Source organism: Adiantum capillus-veneris, chromosome 12 (assembly GCF_014529385.1).
Source record: "Adiantum capillus-veneris isolate H3 chromosome 12, ASM1452938v2, whole genome shotgun sequence".
In the NCBI taxonomy this organism is placed as follows: Eukaryota; Viridiplantae; Streptophyta; class Polypodiopsida; order Polypodiales; family Pteridaceae; genus Adiantum; species Adiantum capillus-veneris.
The window spans coordinates 63963348-63987420 of record NC_140942.1 but is presented as its reverse complement, the minus strand read 5'-3'; positions in this window follow the sequence as shown (position 1 = coordinate 63987420).

Below are 24073 nucleotides of genomic sequence, written 5' to 3'. Positions count from 1 at the left end.
ACAAGCCGTCTCTGAGGATGCTTGTAAAGGATGCGGAGCCCAAAGAGGAGAAGATGTCTAGCCAAGAAGAGGCTTTTTTGGACCTCTTATGTCTTTAAGGGGAGCCCCCTTTGGAAGAAGTTGACCAAGACCTAGGAGGGGAGGATGTCAAAAATGAGATCCCAAAGCTGCTCTTGTTCAATAAGCTTGTAAAAAAACTATCTTAGCCACGTGCATTGCACGTCTCGATGTATCTTTAAAACTAATAAAATTATCAGCTTGAGTGAAGTTTTGTCTTGATCCATGTGCGTCATGTGTAATTTACGTACCAACATTATGTTTTTTGCCCTCCCGAGCCCCACGGGCCGTATGAACCCCGCATCATGCACATGGCGGAAAACCAAGCCATTTTGTGGCCCTATGTGCCATGGCACAGATCCGTTTTTTGCCATGTTCACGGCGACGGGGTTCATACGGTCTGTGGGGCTTAGGATGGGCACCACATGAGCTGTATTTGCTACCTTCTAGATAACACGGATCTCGCGAGCTCGAAACATTTATGCACCTTGCGGATTTAATGTGCGTCACGAGAAATTTGCATACTAACATGATGTTTTCTTGCCCATCTCGAGCCCCACGGGCCGTATGAACCCCGCCGCCATGCACATGGAAGAATATTGAGCCATTTCGTGGCCCCGTGTGCCACTGAGAGACTTTTCGCAATTTGACCACTGGCACACGGGGCCACAAAACGGCTCGATATTTCTCCATGTGCATGGCGACTGGGTTCATACAGCCCGTGGGACTCAGGATGGGCCACGTTAGCCCATATTTCTACTTTCCATCTCACACGAACCCTATGAGAGGATCGATTAGAAAAATTGACCTAAGTAACCACATTCAAATCCATAATCATCACAAGCTTAAAATTTCAAGGAATACATTACAATTGTAAAATATAGATATGATCATTTCGTTTTCAACATAGTTACATGATAATGCTGGCAAAGATGTCGCTTGAGAAGTTACAACGGCTTTCCTATGTAGGTTTTACGAAAGCAATCATCACCACGTAGGCAAAGTGCTAAGCTCATATATGAGGGCTTAATAGTCACACGCTTAGCATGGGCCATTGCCAAAATGGTGTCTTGAAAGAGAGATACAGTGATATCCTCCACTGCTTGCTGCAATATAGGCCCTTAGCCTTGCTAATTATAGGACCCCCTTTACCATGTCAGTCCTAGACTTTGGCCTACCAGTCTTATTACCATAGGCATGACATTACTCTCCCATTGAAGAAGCATTTTGTCCTCAAAAACAAAAGTGGCGTATCTTGCAATGGCTCTTTCATGGATCCATGTGTCCATTTGATCAAAACACATTTTAGTAGGAGGTTCAATGAAATAAGAAGAATATCTTAATATTTCACATTGTTCTCCCTTTGCAATCTTCTTGTGAAACCGGTACATATCCAACATAGCGTTGTGAGCAGGATGGAAACACACAGAACGCCTCTATAACTACCTGACACACACTCTTGGGAAGATACACACACACACTATGGGGCACCACTCAGCTTACACAATCCACCTGGCCGAGACAGGGAACACACCGATGGAGTGAGAGGAGAGAGACTATCCACTTGCCCACTCCGCACAGAGACACACACACACACACACACACACACAAAACTCAGCTCAAAAGAGGAGAATTTCTGATGTTTAGATACCATAGAGCTTGGGCCAACACCAATGGGGAAAATAGCTCACATAATATGAGTAAAAGATACCAGATACAATCACAAATTGGAGCAGAAGCTTCACTCATAGGAGAAACTTACACAGCCAAAACAGCAGAAACAGAGTGAGGAATTTGACAAAATGGACAGCGCCATCGCGTTTGGAACGGCCCAAAATCCCAGTCTACAATGTCAAAGTGCTCAAATCCGACCTCGGATGAGCAGTTTACGGCCAAAACAGGCTCCAAACACCCAAAAAACACACATGCGGCTGTTCCTCCGCTCTTCTCCACGTTTTTTCTGGTCTTCTCTCTGTTTTCTTAGTTCCCACACTTAGCTTTATTACTTGGGCACCCTTGGCCTTTTAGATGACCTCAAACGGACCCCGAACAGGCCAAAAACTTACCTCGCAGTGCATAGTTGTCACCTTTTTGCATCATCCACACACCTGGCACTCAACATTTTTCAATAATGCGTCTCGCAACCACGTGAAGTGGCCCCAAAAGATGGTCCTCATGATGACCTTTTTGCATAATTCTCACAAGAAAACACCCACGTTGTGTCCGTACTTCTCCGCGTGCAAGTATTGACCCCATTCGTCGTCCTGACGCCACTAGATGCCATATGACGCACCTGCTTACCTCATGTCGTCGGCCCGCGGATAGCTTCCTCGAGAATTTTTACGCGCTACCAACTCCTCATTATTATAGAAAAAACACACTGGTACTAGTAATAGTGAAAATCGATGCACTATGTACATGCTGCCCTACCTGTACACATGTGGGCCCCACATAACCACCTGGCTCTGGAAATGGGCAATACTTTATTTGATGCACCATGCATGGGTATGTACATATGCGCAATCCCTTGCTCCAAAAAACTCCTGACATAATTTGCCCATCCCCTAGCCTGCTGGAGCATTCATACTCAGCAGCAGCACTAGTAGATGCTCATTCCACCTGGATCAAAAGGCCAAAGGTATATCGCCTGATTCACAAGAAGCATCATAACACCACACCTACATTTTTCAACAATCAACCAAAATGCACCATAGGCATATCCAACTAACACACCCGCCCTGTCTGGAGTTCCAAAAGCATAAATATTGCATGCCACATTCAACCCAACCGATAGAGACAACTCAAGTGACTCATCACCTGGCATCTTGGCTTCACCAGCCATAGCAACAACCTGCAAATCATGCACCCAAGTAGCTAAAATCATTGTGTGAAGGTAAAGTTGTTGATATCCAAAGCACAAAAGTATCCCCGCAGCACACATATCCCTAGCATAGGCATCCACATAGCTGAGATTGGACTCATATATGCCAAACCCCTTCTCATCATCATAAGCATACTCATCATCACACATCACTTTATCCACATCATAATCATGGCTAGCACCACTATCCATAGCTTCTAGCATGGGTTCATCAGTCTCCAAGAATACAGATCCTTGCTCTAAACCACAATCATGCTCACAAATCGGTTCAATCAGTGCACATACATCAAAATATGGCTTCAAAACAGGCTCCACATCCAACAAATCCACAAAATGGCTCTCAACCTTGCCCTCTTCCCTAATTTCCAAGGAACTAGTATCCAAAGATACGTGCTCGTCATCAATAACCTCAACCTCACACTCACACCCAGAATCACAAGGTACACAAGTAGCCAATGCATCCTCTTCAAGACTTTTCAATCATGTATCCAAAGCATTACTCACCTCTTTAGGCTCTTCCATAAACCTGTCAACCTGCAAGACCTCTTTACGCTTCACAATAGACCTTGGGAAGAAACGAGAAACATTATAGGATAGGCTACTTTTCACCTGCTTAGGCTTAACTTCATCTTCCATGTCAAATCTATCTTGCACACGCATACCTGTACTGATACCATGTTCCTCAAGACGCTTAAACTTCCATTCCTTGTGCTTTGCAATGCATACCGCATCTTCAAAAGACTCGGGCGTCTTCAACTCAACCTCGAACCGCAACCAAGGTGACAAACCATCAACAAAAGAACTTTTCTTCAATGAAAAAGGGGGGGGTCTCATCCTTAAGAGCAACACACCAACGAGTCCATAAATCTGTAAAACCTTGTACATAAGCATCAACACCTTGACAAGAACCTTGCTTAAGAGCATTGAGCTCATTCCATACTGCATTTGCATCTTCAAAAACCTGGAAACGCTCTAAAAACGCTTCTATAAACTTGTCAAGACTCAAACCATAAGAAGAAGCCACTGCTTCTTTAGCTTCCAAATCCATGAACCAAACACGGGCCTCATCTTTCAAAAGCAATCCAAATAGCCTCAAAATCTTGTCCTCATCACACATATTGTTGCTTATGCATGCCACCTCGACTTGCTCCAGAAAGTCTTCCGCATCTTCACCACTTCTTCCATGAAATTCCGGATAAGAGAAAGCCATGGCCCAAGTTACAATGCTTTGAGAACCCCTTCAAACACACGTGCAAGAACCCAAAACTTTTGACTAACTCAATTCCCAGAAACTTCAATAGAGCTCAACTTCAGATAAGGACAAACACATGCACATCAAATAAGTTTTCATAGTTGATCATTGGAATTACAACAGGCAAAGGACATTCCAGGATCTCTCGTAATCTTCTTGGCCCGAACATAAAGACTATGCGCTGCTGCAAAAAAATCTTCCTGGATACATGAACATTTATCTGGATTCTCTGAGTTAAATGAAAAGGAGTGAATTCAGGGCCATTTTGATCATCCATTAAAGTCAACCATGCAGCTCCCAAGAAAGCACACCTGTCTTATCCTCTGATTTTGCCAAAATTTCAGCAGCATAACAGCATAAATGGCTTAAAAGACCAAAAAACCAGCCATCACAACTCGGAAAAATTTTGGCAGAGTTTCCCCAGAAGTAGAGCAGTGTGAACCCAAAATATAGACCATATATGTATGCATAAACTGTCAACAATAGAACCCGAGCGTCAAATAGGAATCGCTAGTACATAGCCTATGGCGAGGTCACGAAAAGGGTGCTCCAGCTACCTGTATCACCGAAAGGATCTCCACATTTGAGAATCCCCCAGCTCAATAAAACCTCACGCTATCGACCCTCACACGAAGGCTAATGCAAATCGCGTATAGTCTCAGAAATGACTATCTTCCAGGCCAAGTCTCAGAAATGGTTGGGACTGCCAAATAAAACCATATATGGCTCCACAAAGGCGTACCATGGCAGTTTCCACAAGTAACGTACAATCCAACAGACAATGCACTCAAACAGGCGCCAAGTGATGCATACCCACAACAACTGCAAGTGACACCAATGCTAGTATATCACTGTACTCCAGCTACCTGTACCTGTGTGAATCACTCGTACCTGTACATGTCCCTGTAACCTGTAATCTGCAACTTGCAACCTGTAATCCCGAATCTCAAAGCTTGAAGCTCGAAGCAGAAGGTACTCGAAGAAGATCCTCCGTGGGGACGCCAAAAGAATGTGAGCGGGATGGAAACACACAGAACGCCTCTATAATGACCCGACACACACTCTTGGGAAGATACATACACACACTATGGGGCACCACTCGGCTTACACAACACACCTAGCCGAGACAGGGAACACACCTATGGAGTGAGAGGAGAGAAACTATCCACTTGCCCACTCCACACACAGAGACACACACACACAGACACACACACACCCAAAAAACTCAGCTCAAAAGAGGGGAACTTCTGATATTAGATACAATTGAGCTTGGGCCAACACAAATGGGGCAAATAGCTCACACAATATGGGTAAAAGATACCAGATACAATCACAAATAGGAGCAGAAACTTCGCTCATAGGAGAAACTTACACAGCCAAAATAGCAGAAAAAGAGTGAGTAATTTGACAAAATGGACAGCGCCATCGCGTTTGGAACGGCCCAAAACCCCAGTCTACAATGTCAAAGTGCTCAAATCCGACCTCGGATGAGCAGTTTACGGCCAAAACAGGCTCCAAAAACCCAAAAAACACACCTGCGGCTGTTCCTCCGCTCTTCTCCACGTTTTTTCTGGTCTTCACTCTGTTTTCTTAGTTCCCACACTTAGCTTTATTACTTGGACACCCTTGGCCTTTTAGATGACCTCAAACGGACCCCGAATAGGCCAAAAACTTACCTCGCAGTGCATAGTTGTCACCTTTTTGCATCATCCACACACCTGGCACTCAACATTTTTCAATAATGCGTCTTGCAACCACGTGAAGTGGCCCCAAAAGATGGTCCTCATGATGACCTTTTTGCATAATTCTCACAAGAAAACACCCACGTTGTGTCCGTACTTCTCCGCGTGCAATATTGACCCCATTCGTCGTCTTGACGCCACTAGATGCCATATGACGCACCTACTTACCTCATGTCGTCGGCCCGCGGATAGCTTCCTCGAGAAGTTTTACACGCTACCAACTCCTCATTATTATAGAAAAAACACACTGGTACTAGAAATAGTGAAAATCGATGCACTATGTACATGTTGCCCTACCTGTACACATGTGGGCCCCACATAACCACCTGGCTCTGGAAAATGGGCAATACTTTATTTGATGCACCATGCATGGGTATGTACATATGCGCAATCCCTTGCTCCAAAAAACTCCTGACATCGTATAGACTCTATTTAGAACGCACTTGAGCTCTGAACCAATGTAAGATTGAGGGGACTAGCACATGAAAATAACCACCCAGTCATGCCCTATACAGAGCCTTGGTCTTGCTAATTATAGGACCCCGTTACTGCATGTTTGTCCTGACCCTTAGGCTGCCCGGTCTTACCATAGACCTGACGAAATTCTCCCCTAGCATGCTTGTATTCAAAGCCAAGGTGGATTTACATCTCTAAATACACGCATCCAAGTGGTTTTAACCACCGGTTTGCTGACAATCACTGCCTCACAAGAGTCCCTAGCATAGTGGCCAATTTTAAGACACTTGTAACATGCATTATGAAAAGAGGCAAACGCCAGCTCTTGTCAAAAGGCTCCAAAGCTTCCCATTTTTTCATAATAAGGAAGGCTGAGGGCCGAGGTGAATATGTTATTAAAACTGCACTTTAGGATACATGGATGGTTATGGAGCTTTGTTTCTTCAATAGAAAGCATGAGATGTTGAGATAAAGGGAATGTACGTTTCCTATTTAGAACCATTTATTGCAAACTAAGAATATACTTTAGATAACTAAAACAATATTTAAACAATTAATCCAGCATCGATTACAAGTAGAGGATCCTTTGAAACTTGCAAAATAGTTGTTCATTTTTTGTATGGATACAAGTGAGGATCTCTCTCTCTCTCTTTCTCTCCCCCCCCTCCCGGGCGATTGCTATTCAAAAAAGATCTAAAATCTTCAGCTTATAGATAAACACATCTCTTCTTGAATAAAATTTCATTTTGTCACTCTTGTACAAAATCTAAAAGCTATTTGGGTGTTTTTGTACAAATCTGTTATCGTACAGAGTCAAATTTCATTTGTAACAATTTACTTTCAGCCTTGGTTATTTTTAGGTGAAAGTAGATCAGAAGATGCATGGAGGTGATGGACTTCTATACTATACATGCAGCTGTTTAAATTTTTCAAGGAAGGAGAGACCCTCCATGTGTCACTCACTCCTTCATTTAACAAAAAACCTTATAACAAAAAATGCAAAAGTCAAAGGTAGGAATATTTAAAATGCAAAAGTGAATAGTAACATTGCAGAAAATGAAAAGACTTTTGGGAATTGAAAATAGAAACTTTCTACTTTACACTAACTTAGCAAACATAACAAAAAGACTTCGGAAAATGTAAAGTCAAAGGGTTTCTACTCTACATAAAGTAAATGGTCTAGGTTAAATGCAAATTTAAAAAATTGACAATTATTATGGATATTTTATTGTTTAATGAAAATCTAATTATTAAAGATAAATTTGCCTTTATTTTTTCAAAGGGTTTTCTTTAAGACCAAGGCAAGTGTATTTTCGAATAATTTTTTTTTGTCAAACTCACAATAGTAAGTGAGTGTATTTAAATCTCAAAAAAATTACAAAACGGCTTCAAGCTTAAGCTGAGCCTTTAGGTGCTGAAGATTACACATTTTTCCTCTCATCGAGGCTACCAAAAACACACTAGGTGTACTATAATAACAAACTTTTACTTACCGCAACTTGCCACAATGACATGTAAACAAGCGTACTATTTTCAAAATTTTAAAAATAACCATAAAGAGACACTTGTGCTTGAAAATTTTTTGAGCATTGGGCACCTTTGTTGGTGTCCCTTCTCTCCCAATTTATGGGTTACTATAATGAGTGCATGTATGTATGTGCATGCACATGGCAGAGACATTAACAAAAACATGAACATTGAGCATATTTTTATGAAGAGAGGAGGGCTTGCCTGCTTACGGTAAAGCTCGGCCATCCATGGGGTAGCTCTCGATGCAACTCAAGTATGTCTCCGGAGAGAGAGAGAGAGAGAGAGAGAGAGAGAGAGAGAGAGTTGACAAAGAGTGGAATTTTGTGTGGACAGTCCACTATTAGATATAGCATGAGTACATCTTCTTGTGTGAATCAGCTTTTGGGATGGTAGATAGGTCAATTTCAACATGTGCATACATGCACACGCGTGTGTGTGTGTGTGTGTGTGTGTGTGTGTGTGTGTGTGTGTGTGTGTGTGTGTGTGTGTGTGTGTGTGTGTGTGTGTGAGAGAGAGAGAGAGAGAGAGAGAGATGGGGGGAGAGAGAGAGAGAGAGAGAGAGAGATGGAGATCAGAAAGGCTCTAATCGATGAAAGGAAGATAGGGGGAGAGAGAAAGAGAGACAAAGAGATCAGAGGGAGGTTGACTCTCATAACTGCTCACGTTATGAGCTTGCCTTGAAGAAATCCAGCAAATTTACACAAGGTTTAGTGTAAATACCGGCAAAAGCTTCAAATTTTGACCTAAAAACCGGTAGAATTTCAAGTTTGCCCTTATTTTCTTCGGTTAGGAAAATGTATTTTTCTAGCTCTCGTTGGGGTAAAATGTGAGTATGTTGACTGCACCTCTTTGATGTGCAATTATCAATGGGGAAGAAGGCTAACTAATAACACTTACCCCCTTCTCATGTGGGGTATCCTTTAGCTTCTATAAAGATTGGTGATGTTGAAAACCACACTTCAGCATTACGAGGTTGTGGCATGTCCCTTGGATGAATGGAGAGGCTCGCCTTTGTCATTTTCCTTCAACTCCACAATAAGCAGTCCTTGATTGCATTTACCTCGTGTCCTTGTGTACACTACAAGAACATGCCCATTGTCTATGCTATCATCCTCCATAACACCATCATCGCTTGCACCAAGGACTCCTTGCAGTAGATTGGGTGATGATGTGGGCAGAGAGGTAGAGAGATGGCATGCAAGTAATTGCCTTCTCTATGCCTTAGCTACAACCCCAAAAAAAAAAGAATATACCCCGACATAGTGCCTTGGCGTCCACTCCCACAAGTGGTCCCTCTCCTCCCACAACATGGCACTCCCTCTTGCATCTAACTTCTCATCTTGTTGTTTGTGTAAGTGAGAGTTAGATTCTCAATGGACTAGGGCCAATAAATGATCATGGTGTCCTCAAAATATTTGCTCTTGGTACACTTTTGTCTGCACTAAAGATATCACTTCGTTGGAAGTATGGAGCGTGTTTGCTTGCAAAAGGGTTTGGAATTATGACACACCTTTCCAATAGATTCTAATCATGGATGTCTAGTAAGGGTTTGCTCTTGGACACTTTATCCTCTAGGCTATCCCGCTAATATATCTTTTTTTTTTAGTGAAGCCTCATGTGGACCTCCTAATTTCTGAAGGCAATTGTCATATGACTTAAGAAGTAGATTGTCCGCAGGGGTTGAAGCATAGTGGAGGGTGGGCGCAATCCTGTAAAACTAGCTCGTGCAAGCGAGACGACCAAAAAAATAAAAAAGTAGATCGTCAGGTTAGACCCCTTGAATTATGGAGGGATTATAAACTAGTAAGCGTTGATAAAGGTTAAATTCTTATTAAGGTTCTCTAGTTTTGTCTAGTGACGAGAGGCCTTGAGGCAAAATATGTAAATGGATCGCGTTCTTCAAGAGCAACCTAAGCATGGGAGGAAAGTTCTAAAAAAACCAAGCCGAATCTCGGCAGATCCCCCCCTGTCCTTGGCGAGCAAAAACACCCCGTCTCTCTCCTCTCTCTTCACGTCTCTCTCCTCTCTCTTCCATTTCTCATGTCTCATCCTGTGCGTGCTCTGCACGTCTGTCGCGAGTGGGGACAGAGCCCCCCTTCCGCCCCAAACCTGGCCTGCTCCTGAACGCGATCTCCTCCAGCTCTGCACATCGCCTGCAATCCACTCTACTTCCGTTCAAGAGCGTCGAGGCAAACAAAAAAAAATGGAGCTCATTTCCTACACAACAGCCTTCCATCATCATGTTGACAATTGGTGCATCTCCGGCCACAGAGAAACCAGAGAGAGATACTGTGTGTGTGTGTGTGTGTGTGTGTGTGTGTGTGAGAGAGAGAGAGAGAGAGAGAGAGAGAGAGACTGCTCCTGCTGCAACTTTATCTGGTCTGCAGCCCTATTCTGTGTCCTCCTTCCACAAGCACACCCCGAGCAATGATGGCGATGGCCGCTCCCTGCTCCATCACAGCGCTCTAGTGTTGCCTCATTGGGCCACACAATGGACCCTTGTGGAACCTGCACAATGCACCCCTCTTTGCGCAGATGACCCAAAACAATCCCCGCTCCCTCGCCTTTGCTGTTGGTATGCCAAGAATATAACCCTCTCTCTCTACACGTGTCCTCCTTCCCTCTTTTCTCCTCAAAGATATGAAGAGAATCTCACCAAATTCTCTCTTTTGCAAAATTGGGGACACCTCCTGAGTACACAAATTGTCCACTTTTGCTATTTTTGACAAGTTTGGAAATCTAAGGAACCATCTTATCTTCAAAAATGTCCAATCGATGGCCAGTTACAAAGAGATTATACAAGAAAGCAAAGAAGGGATGATCTCTTTTGGAGAACATAGGAGCTTTGAAGAATGGAAACAAGTAATCAAAGCCATCACGGTTCCAATGATTAGTGAGAAGAGCGAGCACCTAAAATCCATAGCACAAGCAAAGTGAGTGTGACAACACAAAGCAACTATGGGCAAGCTCTCATAAAACATCCAAGATAAAGGGGCCAATAACGGATTGTGGTCCAAAACAAGGCCACCTTAAAATTAAATAGAAAATATTATCTAAATATCCGGGAACTATGATTGGGATGGCATTGGGAATGGTAAGAGCTTCATATGATCTATCTTTTCGTATTAACTTTATTTTAAATTGACAATCCTATCATTTCATCGAGATCATTCAAATTGAATGTCCCTCTATTGGCCACCATGTTTTAAGTGGCCTTATATTGGCCCCTTTACCCTCTGTCAATCTCAAGACTAAACATGAAGAAGAACGTAGAGCAATGCAAAGCATCTTTGCTCTTCTTGGATCCCAAAAAGCACCCAAGAAACACTTCAAGCACTATGAAGTTTTGCGGAAGCACATGTGCTCCATGTGCTTCCTCAAAACTTCTTAGTGCTTCTTGGATCCCAAAAAGCACCCAAGAAACACTTCAAGCACTATGAAGTTTTGCGGAAGCACATGTGCTCCATGTGTTTCCTCAAAACTTCTTAGTGCTTATCTTGTAAATGGGCAAATTAGTGAATTTGTCATAATAACACGGCTTGTTAAAGGTATACAAATCAAGCAAGGCTGCAATGGGCAAGGCTACAAACCGCCATGGTACATACCATGGTTAAAACTACAACAAGATCTTATGACAAGGCTCGAGATTCTGCAGAGCACATCCACAAGGATACGAAAAGCTTGGCATGCATGGACATGCAAAATGCAAGAGATTGACAACACAGCAAGTCGCATTGAGTGATTAATAAGGTATGCATATATTTTTAGTTTGTTTGTCATTTTTTTCAAAATCATGTTGCATAGCCCTATCATGCAACAAAGGTGAATGCAATTTAAGCACTCCAATCACAAGTATTGCTTGTGACAATTACCATAAGCATTAAAATTTTGTTGCATACATTGTTGGCAAAGGACTAGTGATTAGCTGGCAAACCAAAGTTGTTACCATATACATGTGGTAGTGATGTGTGTGAACACACTAGGACCGCCGGGGCATTTTTTCCCTCTTTAGGAGGTATTTTCCCACGAGCATTGTATATACGCCATCACTCTAGGGCTATCCATCTTTCCATTGCATACTAAGTAACACACTCTCTATTGTGTGCCTTGAGCTTCCTTCGTCTTCTCCAAGCTATGTACGTTTCTCTGCAACCCTAATTCCAACAATTGGTATCAGAGCAGGTTGCGTCTTCCCGGGCTTAGTCGCCAGCTCCTCCAGCACACGCCTGCTCACTTTCTCTGATTTCAGTGAGCTTTGGCAAGCGTTCGCAGGTTGACAAAAATTTCAGGCGAACTCGTAGAGCTCAGTCTGCTCAGATTTTTGATTCGGGCTCATTTCGGCCTCCGTTTCCACTACAAGCAGTACTGCACATGCTACTTCGTCTTTTTGTGCAGAATTTCTATCAGTGCCGTTTTCTGCATAATAGGTGCCTCATAGTCTTCTACGGTTTGTGCTATATAGCACGTATTGTTCCCGCTCCATTTCTCCTATTTTCGGGCAGTTTTCACATCAGGTGCAGCATTTACCATGGCTGACAACAACACAGATGTGTTCAAGATGTTTGTTGTTGAGGACAGGTTGGATGGGGACAACTACCCTATGTGGGCTTATATGATGCAACATGTTCTTGTGTCAAAGGGCGTCTGGAACATTGTGCAGGGCATTAATGTACGTCGTGGTTCTGAGGATGTAGGCGATGTTGAGGATGTTGCAGGTCTTACTGCAAGGATTGCTACTATTAGAGTTGTTTTGCCTAGGCAAAACAAGCTCGTTGGGATGTAAAGGATGTGCAGGCTCATGCATTGATTGCGTTGTCTGTGAAGCACACCATTGTTCCTCACATTTGTTCAACAAAATCTGCAAAACAAGCTTGGGATATTCTAGCAGGTCTTTATGCAAGCCGCAAGGAGGCTAAAATTGCTTTGCTGTGTAAAGAGCTGGAGTCGAAGATTATGCATGAAGAAGATGATATGGACACTTTCCTTGCTAGTGTCGAGGATATCAATGAGCAACTTATTTCTGCAGGTGAAGTCATTTCAGACAGTTCCCTTGTGCAGACTATTCTTGATGCCTTACCAGACTTTTGCTAGTACTTGGAGACTTATGACCCAAGGAAATCCAGAAGTTGTCAATTTTGATGCATTATGCACATTGCTATTGCAAGAGTCACTTTCCAAAAAAAACAGGACTAGACAGCGTGCAATTGAACAGGCTTTTATTGCTTCTCAAAGAAAGGGTGGTAACAACAATGCAACCACTTCTTATGGTTCTGCTGCAAGTGGCAAAACTTCTGTTCCCAATGCTTCTGCTGGCAGCACATCGTCTAGCAATTCTGGTGATAAGGGCAAAAAGAAAATGCGTTGCCATTATTGTAAATCTAATGATCACTTGATCAAGTCGTGTCCTAAGTTGAAGGCCAAAGAGGCTAAGAAGAAAGAGGGTGGTTCCACTGCAAATGTTGGTTCCACTACAAATGCAGCCATTGTTGAGTCTTCTGTGAAAGCAGACTGTGTTGCTGATGTTGATGCAGAATGGGCTTTTAGCGCAGAGTGCACTTACAATCATGTTGTCCATGATGCATGCTTGTCAGTTGCTGCAGATTCACATGTGTGGTATTTCGACAGTGGTGCTACAAAGCATATTACCTCACATCGTGAATTGTTTACCTCTCTCGAGTCTATCCCTCATGGGAATTCAGTCACTTGTGCCAACAATGCCTCTTATCCGGTTCAGGGAGCTGGAAAGATTGTGCTTACTACTACAAATGGCAGTTCCTTCACACTTGTTGATGCACTTTATGTACATGGGATCAAGAAGAATCTCTTGTCTGTATCCGCACTTGCTAGACTTGGACTTGTAGTCAAATTTTGTGGATGACAGATGTACAGTTCATGATCTCAATTTTGGTGATGAAATTGTTGCATTTGGCCTTTTGTGCCGTGGGCTGTATAAGCTCACTTTGTATGACAAGTGTGGACAAAATTTTGCAAATGTTGTTGCAGATTCAAGGGCTATTTCGGATGCAAAACTTTGGCATGAACGTTTTGATCATCTGAATTTTGCCAGTTTGCTGCGTTTGCAGAAATCTGATATGGTTGCTTCTTTGCTGCCTCTTGAAGCACCTGTCAAACATGTTTGTGAGGGCTGTATTTTGGGTAAGATGCAGCGTTCTAAGTTTCCAAAGGATGGTTCAGTTCAGGCCACATGCAGGTTGCAGCTTGTGCATAGTGATGTTTGTGGGCCCATGAAAACACCATCCTTGGGAAATTACCTTTACTTCGTGACTTTCATTGATGATTACTCCAGGCATGCATGGGTATTTCCGCTTAAAGCAAAGTCTGAAGTTTTTATGTGCTTCAAAAAATTTCTGGCTATGGCTGAAAATGTCTCGAAATGTACTATGGGCACCATCCGTTCTGATCGAGGGGGGGAGTATATGTCTCATGAATTTAATGCATTTCTGGCTAGTCGTGGGATAAAACACCAATGTACAGTGCCTTATACACCTCAGCAAAATGGTGTTGCTAAGAGGAAAAATAGGTTACTGATGGAAATGGCACGACGTATGGTCAAAAGTCAAGCTTTGTTGCATTCTTTTTGGCTTGAGGCCATCATGTGTGCCACTTATGTACTTAACATGTGTCCTACAAAAGATTTGCAGTCTATTACTCCATATGAAGCATGGCATGATAGAAAGCCTTCTATTGAGCACATGCGTGTTTTTGGTTGTTTGGCATATGCTTTGGTGCCACAAACACAGCGCAGAAAATTGGATGAAAAGGCTGTCAAATGTATTTTGTTGGTTATAGTGTTAAAAGCAAAGGTTAAAGGTTATATCATCCGCAAACAAAGCGTATTTTGGTTTCACGGGATGTAGTGTTTGTGGAAGATTCTGTTCAACCCTTGTTGTCATGTACTGGAGAGAGTAATGTAAGCTCACAAGCCATTTATGACACTTTGTTGCCTCTTTTCAGTGGAGGAAATACGAATGTAATTTCCAATGAGGCAAATGTACAGCCTATGGGGGTTTCTGAAAATGTTACACATCAGCCTATTACTAATGTAGATGTACATGATATACCTGATGAGGAAAGGGCTGAAAATGAGCAGGCTAGAGGTATGACAAAATGGTTGGTACACACTTTGCGTGACAGTAAATTATATACACCTTTGTCTAGTCATACTTGTTCAGGCTCTCGCCATGCATCTTATGCATCAGATTGTTATGCTTTGGCTATGTCTAGCTTACATGATGTTGAGAAGCCTCTTTCTTTGGTGAAGCACAGAATTCAAAAAATTGGATGGTTGCCATGCAATCAGAATATGATGCACTTATAGAAAATGACACATGGACTTTATGTGATTTGCCTCATGGCAAAAAGGCCATTGGTACGAAGTGGGTTTACAAGTAGAAACGCAAGCTGGATGGTGAGCTCGATTGCCATAAGGCTCGACTTGTTGCGAAGGGTTATGCACAGCAAAAAGGCATAGATTATGAAGAGACTTTTGCTCCCACTTCTTGTATGACTACTGTGCGTTTTCTATGTGCATTGGCAGCTCATTTTGGTTGGGATGTACATCAATCATACATTGTTACTGCTTTCTTGAATGGTGACATGCTTGAGGAAGTTTATGTAACGCAGCCTCGCGGTTTTGTCATAAAAGGACAAGAGGACAAAGTGTGCAGATGTAAGAAGGCTTTGTATGGGTTGAAGCAATCTCCTCGTGCTTGGTATGAGAAAGCTGACACTCATTTGGTTAAACGAGTCTTTCGTAACAGTCCGACAGAAAGCACATTGTATGTAAAGCGTGAGGGTGATGTACTTCTCATTGTGGTTCTTTATGTCGATGATTTGCTGATCACTGGACCAAATGAGAGACATATTGCTGAATTTAAGGCTGATTTGAATGCTACTTTCGAGATGAAAGATTTGGGGTTGTTGCATCATTACTTGGGTATACAATTTAAGCAGTGTGATGGTGGTATTGCCTTGTGTCAGAGAAGTTACATAGAGACATTGCTATGTAAGTTTGGACTTGAGGATTGCAAACCTATTGCCACTCCCATGGAAACAAGTTTGAAGTTGAGTCTACATGATGCTGGCAATCCTGCTGATGTCACTCTTTACCAAATTCCTGTTGGCTGCCTCACTTATGTATGCAACACGAGGCCAGATATTCAGTTTGCAATCTCACAGGTCAGCAGGTTTATGCATAGCCCGGGGTCTAAGCATTGGCAGGCTGTCAAGAGGATTTTCCGCTACCTTAGTGGCACTTTACATCTTGGCTTGTTTTATCCCAAGGGGGGATCATTGCCGCCAGACTTACATGCTTTTTCGGACTCAGATTGGGCTGGTTGTTTTGACACGCGAGTGTCCACAAGTGGTTTTTGTTTCATGCTTGGCAGTTCATGTATATCATGGTTGAGCAAGAAGCAACCTACTGTGGCCACTTCGAGTTGTGAGGCTGAGTACAGGGCAGTCTTCACAGCTATGGTTAAGTTTGTATGGCTCAGACGCCTTATGGCTGATTTGGGTGTTGGACAGGACATTGCCAGCACTATCTACACTGACAGTCAGAGCTCATTGGCAAGTGCGAGGAACCCAGTTTTTCATGCTCGCACAAAGCACATTGAGGTGCATTACCACTATGTCAGGAAGAGGCTCTCAGCAGGAGAGATCAGCTTGGCTTATGTCCCAACACAGGACAACCTTGCAGATCTTTTCACAAAGGCATTGTCTCGTGAGAAGCTTGAAGCTTTCCGCAAAGCTTTGGGCTTACTCCCCTTTGTGGACTAGTCATGTCCTCAGCGCATGGCACTTCCCTTTACTCATGTGCCAGCTTTCGTTCATCGCATCACTCCAGGGGGGATTTGTTACCATATACTGTGGTAGTGATGTGTGTGAACACACTAGGACTGTCGGGCATTTTTCCCTCTTTAGGAGGTTTTTTTCCCCCGAGCATTGTATATACGCCCATCACTCTAGGGCTATCCATCTTTCCATTGCATACTAAGTAATACACTCTCTATTGTGTGCCTTGAGCTTCCTTCATCTTCTCCAAGCTGTGTGCGTTTCTTTACAACCCTAATTCCAACAAAAGTCAAGCATGGCTTGACTTCAAACCACCTCGATCTGAAGCATGCCTTCTTGCAAGTACCTCAATAAAACATGCTCATCAAGCAGTAAAATCTTGATGCGAAACATGGAAAATCAGTAATTTCTAGCATCTCAAGGAGATTGGCATGGCGCGTTGCTAGACTTGATGAAGGGTGCAAAGTTGCTCGGCATGGCCACATACTGGTGGTCACTGCTTCTAGAAGCTAGCAAAGCATACTTACCACACGACACTATTAGCCAATTTTAGCTGAAAGGGTTTGACATGATCGATTCTCTTTTGCAATGATATATGTATGTCGGCAATAGAATTCGTTGGCTATAAGCACAAAAGTACTTATGTGATGCAAGGCTTCAATTTAGGAATCTTCCATTGAGACTTCCCACGTTTGGAATATGCTATGAGCATACACACTTGGGAGGGACTTGGCAATGTGTTTGCACGTTATTTCATTCAGTGCGAAGACGGCGTATATGATACATACAACAGCTCTCTCTCATGAAACAAATTTGGCTATGAGCTAGCTTTGAGCGAGTTTGTTCTTTGAAATTTCAAGACAAATGGCTAAACAGGTCGACCAGGTTAGACAATATCAAGTTTTTCTAGGTTTTGCTCTTTAAGATTGGCAAGCATTTCCTGTTTTACAAAGCAAAGTGCTTTGACAACATTCATGAGAAGCAAGGCTTCTAACCCATATCAAGGTACTACCCATTGACTCGAGGGGCGCTACCACACAAGTTTGGGGAATTGGCGATACATACCAGTATAGATTGTGCACGACACTTAGGCTATCAGCTCAATCTATAGGGGTAGTCAAGGGCTGACACCTCCACCACTCTGTCAAGGACACAATCAGATATGGAATGTTTAAAATCATTTACTCAAAGTAATTTTATTCACAGGCAAAGCACCAGAACTAAGCCAATCTAATACAGTCACGGTCTCATCCAAGGTAGGTGGGTCAAGCTATCACTTATGTTTTTGTTGCATCTCTATGAGAGAGCATTGTACAAGCACGCTATTGTATGCTTATAGAATAATCTATGACACATAATTTTTTTGCACAGAGGCATATGCAGGGGGTATACAATACAGTAGAATAAGAAATTCTCCTCAGCCAGCATCTCTCTCTCTCTCTCTCTCTCTTTCTCTCTCTCTCTCTCTCTCTCTCTCTCTCTCTCTCTCTCTCTCTCTCTCTCTCTAATTATCTGTTGTGATAGTTAAATTAGGCATGATTTTACTAAAATCTTTCTTTGTCAATGTGGTAAAAGGAAGGGCTAAGAGCCATTTATTTTGGAAAGGCTACAAGCCATTTATCTTGGAATGGCTAAGAGCCATCTGGTTGTAATCCATTAGTGATTGCTATCAAGATTGAACAATTCTATCCACTTGAGTACCCATCCATCCTAATGGATAAGAAAGAGTCCTACCGTTAGTGAATTTTTGGGTGTTACTTTAGCACTACATACTTTTAGTGTGAAGATCACGTTGAGTTTTTGAACGTTTTGAACTCGTAAAGACTTGTCTCTACCAAGGTGTATAGATGAAGCAAACATTTCAGGTAGCACGGTTGTCCATAGAAAAAAACCCAAGCTTATGGATTTCAATTCCACCAAAGACTTGGTAGTGAATACGATTCCAGCTTTAGTGGATTTCCTCTTTTGTCTATAGCACTAAGAGTGTCTATACGAGCACAATTTTGGGGTAAGACCCAGCTCGTGATTACTAAATCACTTACTAGTTTTTGATGGTTAATTATTGGAACCTTCACACTTGCACTTTCAAGGAAAGAAGTCCACAAGTTGCCGAGGGGTAGTGGACAAGTTTAACTTCCAAAGTTGACTTCAATCACCGTTAGACACAGTAGACTATGTTGGTCATCGTTCGCTGCTAGGCTGAGCATATTCCATACAAAGTCTAACCAAGGGGTTTGGATTGCAAAGGCACCACCCAGGGTTACCCATGAAATCTGCTTGATTTTCACTAATCTTTTAATTAGTGTTCCTAGGCCTTTGCAGGTAAAAAACTTTGCTTATGTGCATTTGACTACAAGTAACTGAACATTATGTTCAACCTCCAGGTATGCACCTAATTTGGTTTTCTTTCATTTTGCAACTATATTTTTGTTTATTTTTCCCAATTGGAGGTATATGCTTCTATGTCTTCATCCATTTTTCTCTTCAAAGAGATAACAAGGTCATGGAAGAGCAAAGAATTTTGGGCCACAGTATCCCAAATACATTTCTACATTATGCAGTTATGGACCTATATGCAAGGTTTTCTTTGGCACATGTTATCACATGGGACACAACATGGTCTAAGAACTCAAGGCATTTGGTTTAGCCAATGTGGAGCACAGTATATGAGTGTCCCTCTCACTCATGTCGTTGAATGTTCATAGTTACCTCCACACACAAGTACATATGAGTGTCCCTCTCACTCATGTCGTTGAATGTTCATAGTTACCTCCACACACAAGTACATCTCGTACTTGAAGGATGTTCTTTTTTCATACCTCCTTTTTTAAGACGTATTCCACATGTGGAGAATATAAGTCTCTAAGAATGACAATGGCACGCGTTATATCAATTATGTGTTGCAACAAAGTCCCCAAGTGCTAGTCAAATCAGTTTGCTCGACCATTTTGAACACAATGTATCAAGAACAATTTCAATGGCAAAAAACTATCGGATACCTAGAACGACTTGTTAAGGTTACAAGTGGTGTTAAACAGCATTAATGAATGGTTGTTTATGCATATAGCAAGCCTATGTGTAACATTTAATGGCCTAATAACTTATGTGTAGCGGAAATTAGCAAGAACATAGTGGGCATTTCATTAGAATAGATTCCTAATGAGAATTACAAGAGTGCTTGGGTGGAGAGAGCAACAAAAAGCATAACACCTAGTTAGATAGCATCGACAATACTTTCAAAAAGAGAGAGAAATTAAGCTATTGACAACAGTTGAGGACCGGATTTTCATGGAGTCGGTCCCCCCTCCAAATGGCCTTGTATTATGGTTTCTCCCATCAAGAGAGACATTGTACAATACAATTCTTTGTGTTCGTTCAAGACTAGCTAGTGCAATGAAGATGGAAACTTCATGCACTAAGCAAAACACTTAACAAACACAACTTGAATTATCCCCGTTCTCAAACCCAAGACCTCACACACCTTCGAAGATGGTGAGAGCTAGCAGGGTATGAGAGTAGATTGAGAGGAAGAAGGAGTATCTTACGAGAAAGACGTACATCTCCTCACATAATCACTCATATGTAGCATAGCTTAGCTTAGTAATTAGCTTGGTAGAGGAGATGAGCATGCATTGAAGCTTGGCTCTTGGTTGGATTTGCATCCACATGCCAAGAGAGTGTTGATGTAGGCTTCTATCTCACAAGCTTGGAGTAGGTGATGAGTTCTCCATTAAAGCTTGGGAAGAGATAGTCTTCTCTTTCTTCACACATGAGCTTGTGTGAGTGTGTGTGTGATAATCCTTGCAAAAATCAGCCCCCTCTCTCTCTTGGGCGAGCCCTCTTGCTAATTGCTCTTGCTGAAGCCTCATTGGCCCTCCCCAAGTCAAGCCAATTACAATTAAGCAGCATAAGTGATAGCCTTCTAACATGTGTCCCCCTTTCCCCTTTTGTGAGAGCTTTAGGTAATTAAATAATTAAACTAAACTCTCATTGGACCCCTTTGCCTCCTGGCCACTAGGAATCAGGCAAGCCATGGGGCTCCTGAATGCTCATTGGACCCCTTGGGAGACTGCCCAATAGTCTTCTAGGAGACTTAATTCTCATTGGTTTCTTTTATTAAATGTTTTTAAATTAATTAAACTAGATTTACTCTAGCTTAATTCTCATTGGTCCACTTCAAGGGTCATCCAATAGAAATTGGGCACACCTTGTGGGCATCTGGCCTAGGGAGCTAACATGTGTCCCTCATTCCCTTTGTGTAATGGGAGCCTGTGTGTGTGTGTGTGGCTTTCTCTCTCATCCCCTACCTTTAGGGCTCGCCCCCTCCCATGTAGGGATGTGCAAAGACTTTTAGGGCACACACAAAGCATCCAATTTTTCCTAGGGTTGACCTTTGGACACAACCTTTGAATTTTGGAACCTTAGCATTTTGGAAGTCTTAATGGGCTGAACCTTAGGGTCTTTTTAGCCCATTGTTGCACCTAGCTCTTTTGCAGATGGCCCCCCCTTTGGATCCCTATTTTCCCTCCTTTGGATCCCTACTGTGGACAGTCTGCTAGCTTAACCAATATTCTAGCTTTTTCTCCCCTGGCCTTCCCCACATTAAATGATCAGTTTAATATGAGAAAATCATTTAGGAGAATTAGATATTGATTATTATGACACTATGTGTTTTGTTAATGAAAATTTTTATATTGTTTGTACCTAGAAGTGACTTATGTTTCACATTATATTATAGTTCCAACATTTTAGCAAGGCTTGCAATGATTAGAAACTATTTAGTTTATTTCCATAACTATTTACACTCCTCTTTCATGTGTGCTATGACCATCATGTTCTCCATAAGTATTGGCAAATATGGTCATGGATGTGTAGGTTTGGATTTGTTGTTGCTAAATGCATGCACACTAGGTGTTATATGGGCCCTAATGTTTAGCAAAGGCTGATTAGGAGCTACATGCACATTCATGACATGGATCCACCAACAATCATCAATAGAGGTCATGGCTTGGTTTGGGTGCTTGTGGATCTTTCAAGTTAACCAAGATGTTTATTTATAGCATTGTTGGTTCCTGTTTACCAGTCATTTTGAAAAATTGTGTAAACGGTGGGGAAACACACCTTAGATTCTTCACCTTGGAATACAACAAAATTAAAATACAAGCATCAAAGTAAATGGTGTTCGATAGAACTTCTCTCATGCAACATTTGGTCCATTGTAGAGGTTAGCCAAAGACAATGTTGTGTGTATGTTTCAATTATTAAAGGATGCAATGCATGCGCCGGGGCGGGGGGGGACATACTTAGCAATTCAAGAGAGAAAAACACACCTCAATTGGCATGTTGCAATAGGTGTGAGTGTCAGTAAAATTGTGCATAATCCATCTGCATTTGTTTTTCTTAGTAATTTCTATAATATAAATTATCCACAATGACTTAGGTCAAGGTCATATAACCCTGCTTTATTGATGGTTTACCTTCATCATTGAGATTAATAGTAGGTTAAACGCATGAAAAAAGAGCGGTCTAGTAGTGGGTAGTGTGTAAAGGTTATTGTTGTTGTGCTCAAATAAATGACAAGCAGTGCGCTTTTTTTCATGGCATTTGGGTAATTGTCATAGTACGTCACCCGAAATTGTGTCGTCACATCAACAAACATCGCTATAGGATGGCGGACGAATCACGATGTGAGAGTTGAAAACTTGCAAGTGGTAACCTCAAATACCAAGAAATGACAACCACAATGAGTGTAAGCTCATGGAAAGTGTTTCAGGAATATGAAAAATCCACTTAATCACAAGATTAGACAAGTCCAAAAATCTCTCTCACAATTTATGGATAGGGTTACAGGAATAGAAAATAACCACTTATTTACAAGATCAGACTACTTGAGAATAAGCATATCTCTTTGTTCAAAAGAATGTCAAAAGCGATCAACCATTTATAATGGTTTACAAAAAAGATCAATGTCCACACAATGCAAGGTGTTGTTTGAAATATATACCCTAAGTCATCAGCCTATGGATCTAGCTCCACAATTTTTGGATGCGGTTCCAAAAGAGATGTTGCCTTTAGGGCACGCTCCACCTCATCAACATGTCTCTTGTCTTGCTCCTGTATCTCTCTTAGTTGACGGGCTTGCATTTTCAAAACAGTGTGTAGTCTAGTGGAAAACTCCTTGTTGCTCTCAAATATTGTCATCATACAGCCCACCTGGCTCCCAAACAAAGCCAATGCTCCACAGTCTCCTTCGTACTGAACGACAACGTCGTTCTCATTTGTATACTGTGCGAACATTTTCCAAACAAACCAATGTCCACATTCCATACCCCTTGCACAACAAATGGAAGTCAAAGCATGCGGAAAATTTTTATGTAGAGATAGTGGGTATTGGATTGTACCTTGCACAGGTATACCATCCTCCTCTTTTGTCCAATCATCCTCCTATAGCAAATATGACCAGGCAATGTCCAACCGTAGGTCAATGGCCTCTGTTGCCCAAGTGTGCTCTTTCCTCATTGCAGACACCACAATTCTAATTTCCTTCTTGCATAATGGTGTCTTACAGACAACCACGTTCAGGCGGTCTTCACGCCATTCAATAGTAGCAGCGATATCACGCACCATTCCATATTATATGGCTGAAAGACAACTACGAGCACATCTTTTTCATCGGCTGTTACTAGCACAAGTCGAGCAAGTTGTCCAAATTGGCGTACTTCCATTTTATTCCAATGTGGCACATCAAAATCAAATAGCCCATACATAGGGGCATTGAATGGCAAGAGCATAATGGAGGCATTCACTATAAAATCAGTTGTCGACCAAGCGCAATGGATAAAGGCATTTCTCAACAAAGTATGGCCTCACAGTGCTAAGCAAATCATTCTTCAAGTCATTTTATGTCTTGTCCAAGACAAATGCACAATCTGAATACGATCGCCTTTGCTATCTGCAAAGACACTCAAATAGATCAAACAAGATCCTAAAACACACCTCAACTTCCATTCAAGAAGGCTTGGACACTTACCGGTTGACGAGTATGTAACTAATGGAAGGTCTGAAACATGCAATATTTTTGTTTCTAGACTCATTGTTGCAAAGTCAATCATCTCCTTTGCAGACATTCACAGCACAAATATATCAATAATAAAGTGAATCAAGCTTTTAATCCTATGAATGTTAGCAACACTCACATTGTTTCTTGATACAAGCCGCTCTTTGTGAGCCTGATGCTTCCTTGGAATGCTTCATCTGCACAACAATATCAAATTGGTTATTGAAAATTAACTTGCTGAATGTATAGGTAGAAGGTCTCGCAGAAACTATCAACTTTAATAC